The following is a 7,433-nucleotide window of genomic DNA, read 5'->3' as shown; positions in this document are numbered from 1 at the left end:
TTGTCAGTGAAGGCAAACATGGGTATATGGGTGGATAGATGGGTGGACAGGCTGAACTAGTAGGTATGTCTATGAAGTGGGGAGTGTACCTAGGAACATGTATAGGGTTGACAGACAGTGGTATAAGTTTATGTGTATGATATGAATTCCCACATGTATAGTAGAGCTGACAAGAGGCAAGGTGGTAGTCACTGCTTGGTCACAGCCAGCTACCCAGAGGGACTGAGTAGTTGAACCTGTGGGCTCTGGACCATAGTTGCAGGGGGCATCAAGCTCAATTGGCATAATATACTACACAAAACATTATTCCACCTCCTACTTTGGCAAGTAGCGACTGGGATCTTAAAAGCTTGCAAGCTGCTATCTAGATGCAATGATGGGTCTCTCCTCATCCAGAGCAAAGAAGAATGAAGAAAACCAGAAATTCATGGATACAATCAGTCCTAGTGACTGGTACACCATCCAATCTGCAGCCTATACAACTATGAGACCAGAAGAACTAGATGGTGCCTGGCTACCACTGTCAACCACTTGGAAGGGGATCTATGTAGGAGATCCTGGATAGAGAGGGAGAACAATGTGGACAAAACTCAAAATGATTTGGAGGTAAAAAAAAAGGGGGTGGGGAGACCAGGTTTGCTGGTCTAATAAGAGCCTGGTGGAACCACTGAGACTATGGCCCCTAGCACCTGTCAGGTCTGGAATGAACCCACACCTGTGGCTTCCATCCATGCAAAAGACCGGCATATGAGTTGAACATTTACCTGAGGTAGATACACTCCTTGGAGAGAACAATCATGGGAGAAAGAAGGGCACCTTATGCACCAGGAGAGAGCTAAGGGGGCAGGAGGGCATGGAGGGATGGACACAGGGAAGAGGTAATTATTGGGAGGAAGTGGGAGGGGAGCTTTTGCATTGTGGTAAATTATGGTCAATGTCATGAGATAAAGTGTACATGAATTTCTGTATGGAAAGTGAATTTGCTCTGTAAATCTTCACTCAAATCACAATTTAAAAAAGTAATAATAAAGGGAATTGCATACACAAATACAAGGGACAGTAATAAAATATTCATGTTTAATAATTCTAAATATTTTGTCCTTATTGTTTTTAATAAAAAATATATAAAAAGCAAGAATAAAATTATGTTACAGGGCACATTAAATATAAAGATGTAATTAGTGATATCAATACAATGGGAAAAAAGAGGAATAGTATAGATATAGAATTTCTTTTATGTTAATGAAGTCAAGTTGGGCTCAATTTACCCCAGCATGTTAAAAATAGAAGTTCTTAAATGTAATATTCATGGTAACCACTAAGAAAATATCTTTTAAAATATACACAAAAGGCAAGGAGAAAGAAACCAAAAAGACTCACTACAATAAACCAACAAAACACAAAAGCAAGCAGTAGTAAAGGACAAAGACAAAAAAGGATTAAGACATACAAAAAAACAAGTAACAAAATGACTAAAGGAAGTCACTTCTTATAAGTAATGTTACGGTGAATGCAAATGGACTATACACTCCGTTCAAAAGGTAGAGAGTAGAAGAACAGATTACAAAAAGAACAAAACATGATCCAGCTGTATGCTGTTTACAGGAGATACACCTTAAACGCAAGGACAGAAATAAATTGAAAGTGAAAGGATGGAAAAAATATCCCATGCAAATAATAATCAAAAGAGAGCTGGGATTACAACCTTTTTTTTTTTTAAATTGTGCTTTGGGTGCAAATTTACAGAGCAAATCTGTTTTACATTTAACAGTTCATGCACATTTGATTTCACGGCCCCTATTACTACCGCGAAGTATAAAAAACTCTCCTCCTTCCCCTCCCCTCCATGTAACTACCCCCTCCCTGTGTCCTTCTTAACTATGCACTCCTGTCTGTGATGCCTCATTGCTTGATCTAAGTGGGATCACAATGTTATATATCAGACAAAATTGACTTTAAAATGTAATCTGTCAGAAGAAATAGACAGACATTATACAGTGATAAATATATCAAGAAGATTTAACAATCATAAATATATATGCATCCAACATTTCGCCACCTAAATATATAAAGCAAACACTGATAGAACTGGAAGAACAAATAGATAGTACTACAATAATGGCTGAAGACTTCAATACACCACTTTCAGTATTACACAGAACATCTAGAAAGAAGATCAACAAGGAAACAGAGGACCTCAATGACACCAACTGGACTAAACAGAACATTCCACTCAAAAATAGTCCATATACTCTACTCCAGTGCACATGGATCATTCTCCAGACAGATCACATTTTGGGTCACAAAACAAGCCTATATATAAATTGATAAATGTAAAATAATTGAAATTGAAGACTTCCAGCAAGATGGCAGAATAGACAGACAAGCTACACAGACCCTCTGTACAAAGATATGAGAAACCAATTGAAATAGATATAGAAGATAATCCTGGAATCTTTGAAGGGAAGGATAGAGAAGTGGGTAAATACCAACTTGTTTCAGAAGGAAGACTGGGCAATCTACTTCTGTAGAGATACTGCCTCGAAAACCCCAGGAGGGGTCGCCATGAGTTGGAACCAGCTCGACGGCAGTGTGTTAGTAGGAGAACCTGAATGAAAACATTGAATAAGGAGACAAACAGAGTTGCAGACTGTCGGCTAGCCTGATAGCATGGCCAGTTTGAATATTTACAAGTGGTATTAGAATCTGGGCAGCAATCAAAGAATCATCCCTGTTTGGCAAGGACTGTATGCACTGGTGGCTGATCAGTAGAAAGGAAAACAGCAAATAAAGAGACAAACTGAGATGTGGACTTTTGACTGTTCTGAGGGTACATTATTTTGAATATTTGCTAGTGTTCTGATCCCAGTAACTTTAAAGAATAGACTCCACTTGCCACAACCATGACAACCACACTGGAGACTGACAAGTAGACAGGTGCTATATTCCCCTTGTTACTCTTACATCTTACACCCTCTTGGTGAACAGAAGTGTGGCCATCCCCCACCTCCACCCACCTTCTAGAGTGGCAGGAATTCCATCCAGGTCTGTGTCCTGACAGAGCCTGGGTGCCCTGCCCTGCCACTCCCCCAGTTTTGCTTTTGTTTGTTTTAAAATTATTATTTTATTCTTCCTCTTTCTTCCTTTTTCCCTTCCCTTTTTTTTTTTCTCTTCCCTTTTCCAGGTTCCCATATTTTCACTTTCTTTTGGTTCACCCCATCCCTTATTTTTCTTTTTTATTCTTTTACTCTCACTCTTTTATCTTATTCCCCCCTCCTCAGATATTGTAGGCTTTTGTTTTCTTTTTAGCTTTCTTTTTTTCTTTTTAAAATATTTCTTCTCATCTATTGCCTTCCCCCCCCCCTTTTTGGCATGTTTTCCTCTTTGTTTATGTAGTTTTTATTTTTTGTCCTCTTGTTTTTATTTATTTGGTGGTTGGTTGGTTGGTTGATCTGTTTATCTATTTATCTATCTATTTTGGTTTGAATGGGAGACAGCCACCATGCCCATATGATCCAAACATACCTGTCCCTCCTGCAGCCCCACCCACTGAGTGAGGGCCCCCATTTGCTTCTGCACCAACTGACTAATGATAGATGGCAGCCAATACGAGACCAACTCATCTTTAACTGCTCTTCATGAACAGCTAGCAAAGATCTGCGCATCTACTCTCATCCTTTATTACACCCACGAGGAGACAGGTGATGCATGCCTAAGTGCTGCCAACTAGTGAACAGAGGAGACAGTACCCTGCTCACTCATATATACCAAAACAAAATGGGGGGGGGGGAGTCTTGAGCAAATCACACCAAGGTACAATCAGCAATAAATATAAACACAGTGATATTAAAATTTCTCAGAGACAAGTTACCATCTCAATCCACACAAAGAATCAAGAAAAGCAGTAGAAACAAAGGACTAGGATACAGATCCAGAAACCTCCCTGAAGAAGCAGGAGCACTGGAATTCCCTGATAAGGCATTCAAAAGAATTATATTCAGGGTACCTTAAATGAATTGAGACACAGATCCAGGAAAACACTGACAAAATTAAGGAAAACATCGACAATATTCTAGAAAATAATGCAGGAATAAACTGACAAAATAAATTAAAAATTAGAAATTAAACAAAAACTACAAATAAAAATCCAGAAAATTAATATTAAGATTTCAGAAATAGGTAACACATTGAATAAGCAAACTAGTAGAATCAAATCAATGGAAGAAAGAATTAGTGAGATTGAAGACAAATACCTCAATACTACTTTGTTAAGGGATCAATCAGAAAAAAGATCAAAATGAAATGAAGAAAGCCTAATATTTATGTGGGATAACATCAAGTGGAATAAATTGCATGTCATTTGAATTCCAGAACAGAAAGAGGCAAATAAAATCACAGAAAAAACTGTCAAAGATTTGTTGGAAGAGAATTTCCCTAATATGATGACAGAAAAGAATATATCCATTCAAAGAGTTCAACAAACCCCAAACAGGATAGACTCCCAAAAGAAAATCACCAAGACATACCATAATCAAACATACCAATACCAAAGACAAAGAAAGAATTCTGAAAGCAGCACAGGAAAAACGAAAAGTCACCTACAAAGGGTAACCAATAAGACTAAGCTCTGAATTCTTAGCAGAAACCATGCAAGTGGGAAGACAATGGGATGATATACATAAAACTCTAAAAGGAAAGAAATTCCAAGCAAGAATTATATAACCAGTAAAACTGTCACTCAAACATGATGGTGAAATTAAGACATTTCCAGATAAGCAGAATTAAGGGAATTTGTTAAAACCAGACCAACCTTATAAGAGATGCTAAAGGGAGTCCTTCAGATAGTGAAGTAACAACAGCAAACAACAATTGATGATTAACACACATGATGATATAACCCAGAAGCCAACCCAGCTATCAACAAACAAACAAACAAACAAAACCCAACTTCACTGCCATCAAGTTGATTCTGAATCACAGCAACCTACTTTGGGTTTCCAAGGTGGTAAATCTTTATGGAAGTAGATTACCCGGTCTTATTCCATGGAGTTGCTGGTAGGTTTGAACCACCAACCTTCTGGTTAACAGTAAAATGCCTTAGGCACTACGCCACCAGAGCTCCTAACCCAGTTATAGAAGTATCCAAAGTAAAATAAGCTTACAACACTGTAAGCAGGGAAACAGGGACACCAATTGGTAACTGAGGACAAATACAAACCAAAAAGAAGGAATAAATAGTGTAGTTACAGAACTTCTAAATGATGTGGAAGTCAAGGCAATTGTTAGATAGAACACTGTTCTAAACTTGGGAAGGAAACAATAAATCACAAGGTAACCTCAAAGAAAAATAATAAACCTTCCCATCAAAATAAAAAAGAGGACAGGCACAAATATTAGCAAATAGTAAAACAGTAACAATGAAGGAAATGATGACATGATTCATAAACAAAATAAGCTCAGCACAGAAAAATACATGGAACAAAGAAATCAGCAATACCACAAAAAAAAAAAAAAACATAACAAAATGACAGCAAGAATTTTACACTTGGCAATAATTACATTAATTGTAAATGGGTTAAATGTACCACCCAAGAGATGGAGAGTAGCAGACTGGGTAAGAAAACATGACTCATCAATATGCTGTCTACAAGAGACACAGTGTAGAGCCAAAGACAAAAATAGACTAAAGAAAAAAAAAAAAGCAGAATTGGAAATACTAATTTCAGATAAAATAAAGTTTAAGACAAAAATCACCATAAAAAACAAGGAAGGAGGTTCCAGCAAGATGGCAGACTAGGCAGAAAGACTGCACAGAACCCTCTTCAACAAAGAAAAGGGAAACCAACACAGACACAGAAGATAATCTTGGACCCCTGAGCCTTGAAGGGAAGGATACAGAAGTGGACTAAACCCGAACTAGTAGAAGAATTTGCATGAAAATACCAAAAAAGGAGACATATGGAGCTGCAATCTGGCAGCGATCCTGAGCAATCCTGAAGGTGCAGACAGCTTGGAGATTCCCAAGTGGTGGTAGGACCTAAAAATCACCCTGCTAGCCAGGGACTGCACAGAGGACTGTGCACGGTAGCTGGGAAACACACGGAGAAGGTGAAGAGAAAGGTGGGCTGAACTGTGGACTTTTGCCGGTCCAGAGGGCACAGCCACTTTGAGGGTTTAAAAAGTGGCTTGACTATTGTGGATATTTAAAGAGACAGCGCTCTCACAGATTCCTGGGGCTTAAAAACATGTTCTGCTTTCCAGCAATCCCAAGGACACTCGGGATGTGCAATACTGAAAAGGTACCAAATTCCTCTTGTTACTCTTATAACCCACACCCGCTTGGTGAACAGAGGTGTGGCCACGCCCCATTCCTATCTACCTTCTGGGCCTACAGGAACTCTATCACAGTCTGTGTGCTCAGACGGAGCCTGGGTGCCCTGCCCTGTCCTCCACTGATTTTTTTTTTTCCCTTTATTTTTATTTTTCTCTTTTTCGCTTTCTTTTTCTGGTGATTAGTTTGCTTGTATTTGTCTGTTTTAAAACAATTAATATTAGTAATATTTTTGTCCTTTTCATTATTATTCTTAATCTTCCCCTACCAAGTCCTAGTTTTCAGCATTTTTTCTTTTCCCTGTGCCTGCCTGAAATTTATTTTTTTTTAATTTAAGATTTTTCGTTTTCCTTTTCCCCTTTTTTTTTCTCGTGATAAACCCTGTTCCATGTTTTTCGTTTTTCATTTTTCCCATTTTTCTTTCTTCATTTGTTATTCTCCCTCCCTACTTTTTTTTATTAGTGCCCTAACCACAGATATTGCAGGTTTTCTTGTTTTCTCTTCCTTTTTTCCTTGTTTTGGATAATGTTCCTGTGTGATTACATGGTGTGTTTTTCGTCCATTTGCTTTTAGTTTTTTGATGGTTATTCAACTGTAATTTGTGTCTAACTGAGTGGGAGACAACAACAGTCCCCATGAGACAAAACTACACCCACACCTCCTGCAACTTCACTTACTGAACAAGAGCCACTACCTCCTTCTCTACCAACAGGCCAATGATAAAAAATCACCAATAAGAGGCTGAATCACCCTTGGCTGCTCTTCACAAACAGTTAAAAGAGATCTAAATACAACAAAGCCACGATGCCTCGGAAACAAAAGGCCATCACAGTCACACAAAGAAGCAGGATAAAGTGGTAGAAACAGGGCAGCACGATACAGACCCAGAACACATCCCTGAGGAAGAAGCGGCATTGGAACTCTCTGATAAGGAATTCAAAAGAATTATCATTAGGTATCTTCAAAGGATTGAGCGTCAGACAAAAGAAAACACCTTAGAAGAATTTTGGGAAAAAATACAAGAAAAAAATAACAAAATAAATGAAAAATTAGAAATGATTCTAAATCTACAGATAGAAATCCAGAAGATTAATACTAAATT

General features: G+C 38.1%; 1 protein-coding gene across 1 annotated transcript in view; it reads right to left on the bottom strand.

Annotated features, from left to right (window-relative positions):
• The window catches only part of IMPA2 (inositol monophosphatase 2), a 177,519-nt gene that overhangs the window by 50,997 nt on the left and 119,089 nt on the right, over positions 1-7,433 (bottom strand). The gene's annotated exons all lie outside the window — the stretch shown is intronic.

Source organism: Orycteropus afer, unplaced genomic scaffold (assembly GCF_000298275.1).
Source record: "Orycteropus afer afer isolate SDZICR_OR568_19922 unplaced genomic scaffold, OryAfe1.0 scaffold00232, whole genome shotgun sequence".
Taxonomy (NCBI): Eukaryota; Metazoa; Chordata; class Mammalia; order Tubulidentata; family Orycteropodidae; genus Orycteropus; species Orycteropus afer.
Note: the sequence above shows the minus strand (reverse complement) of the source record. Positions and strands in the feature narration are given on the sequence as shown.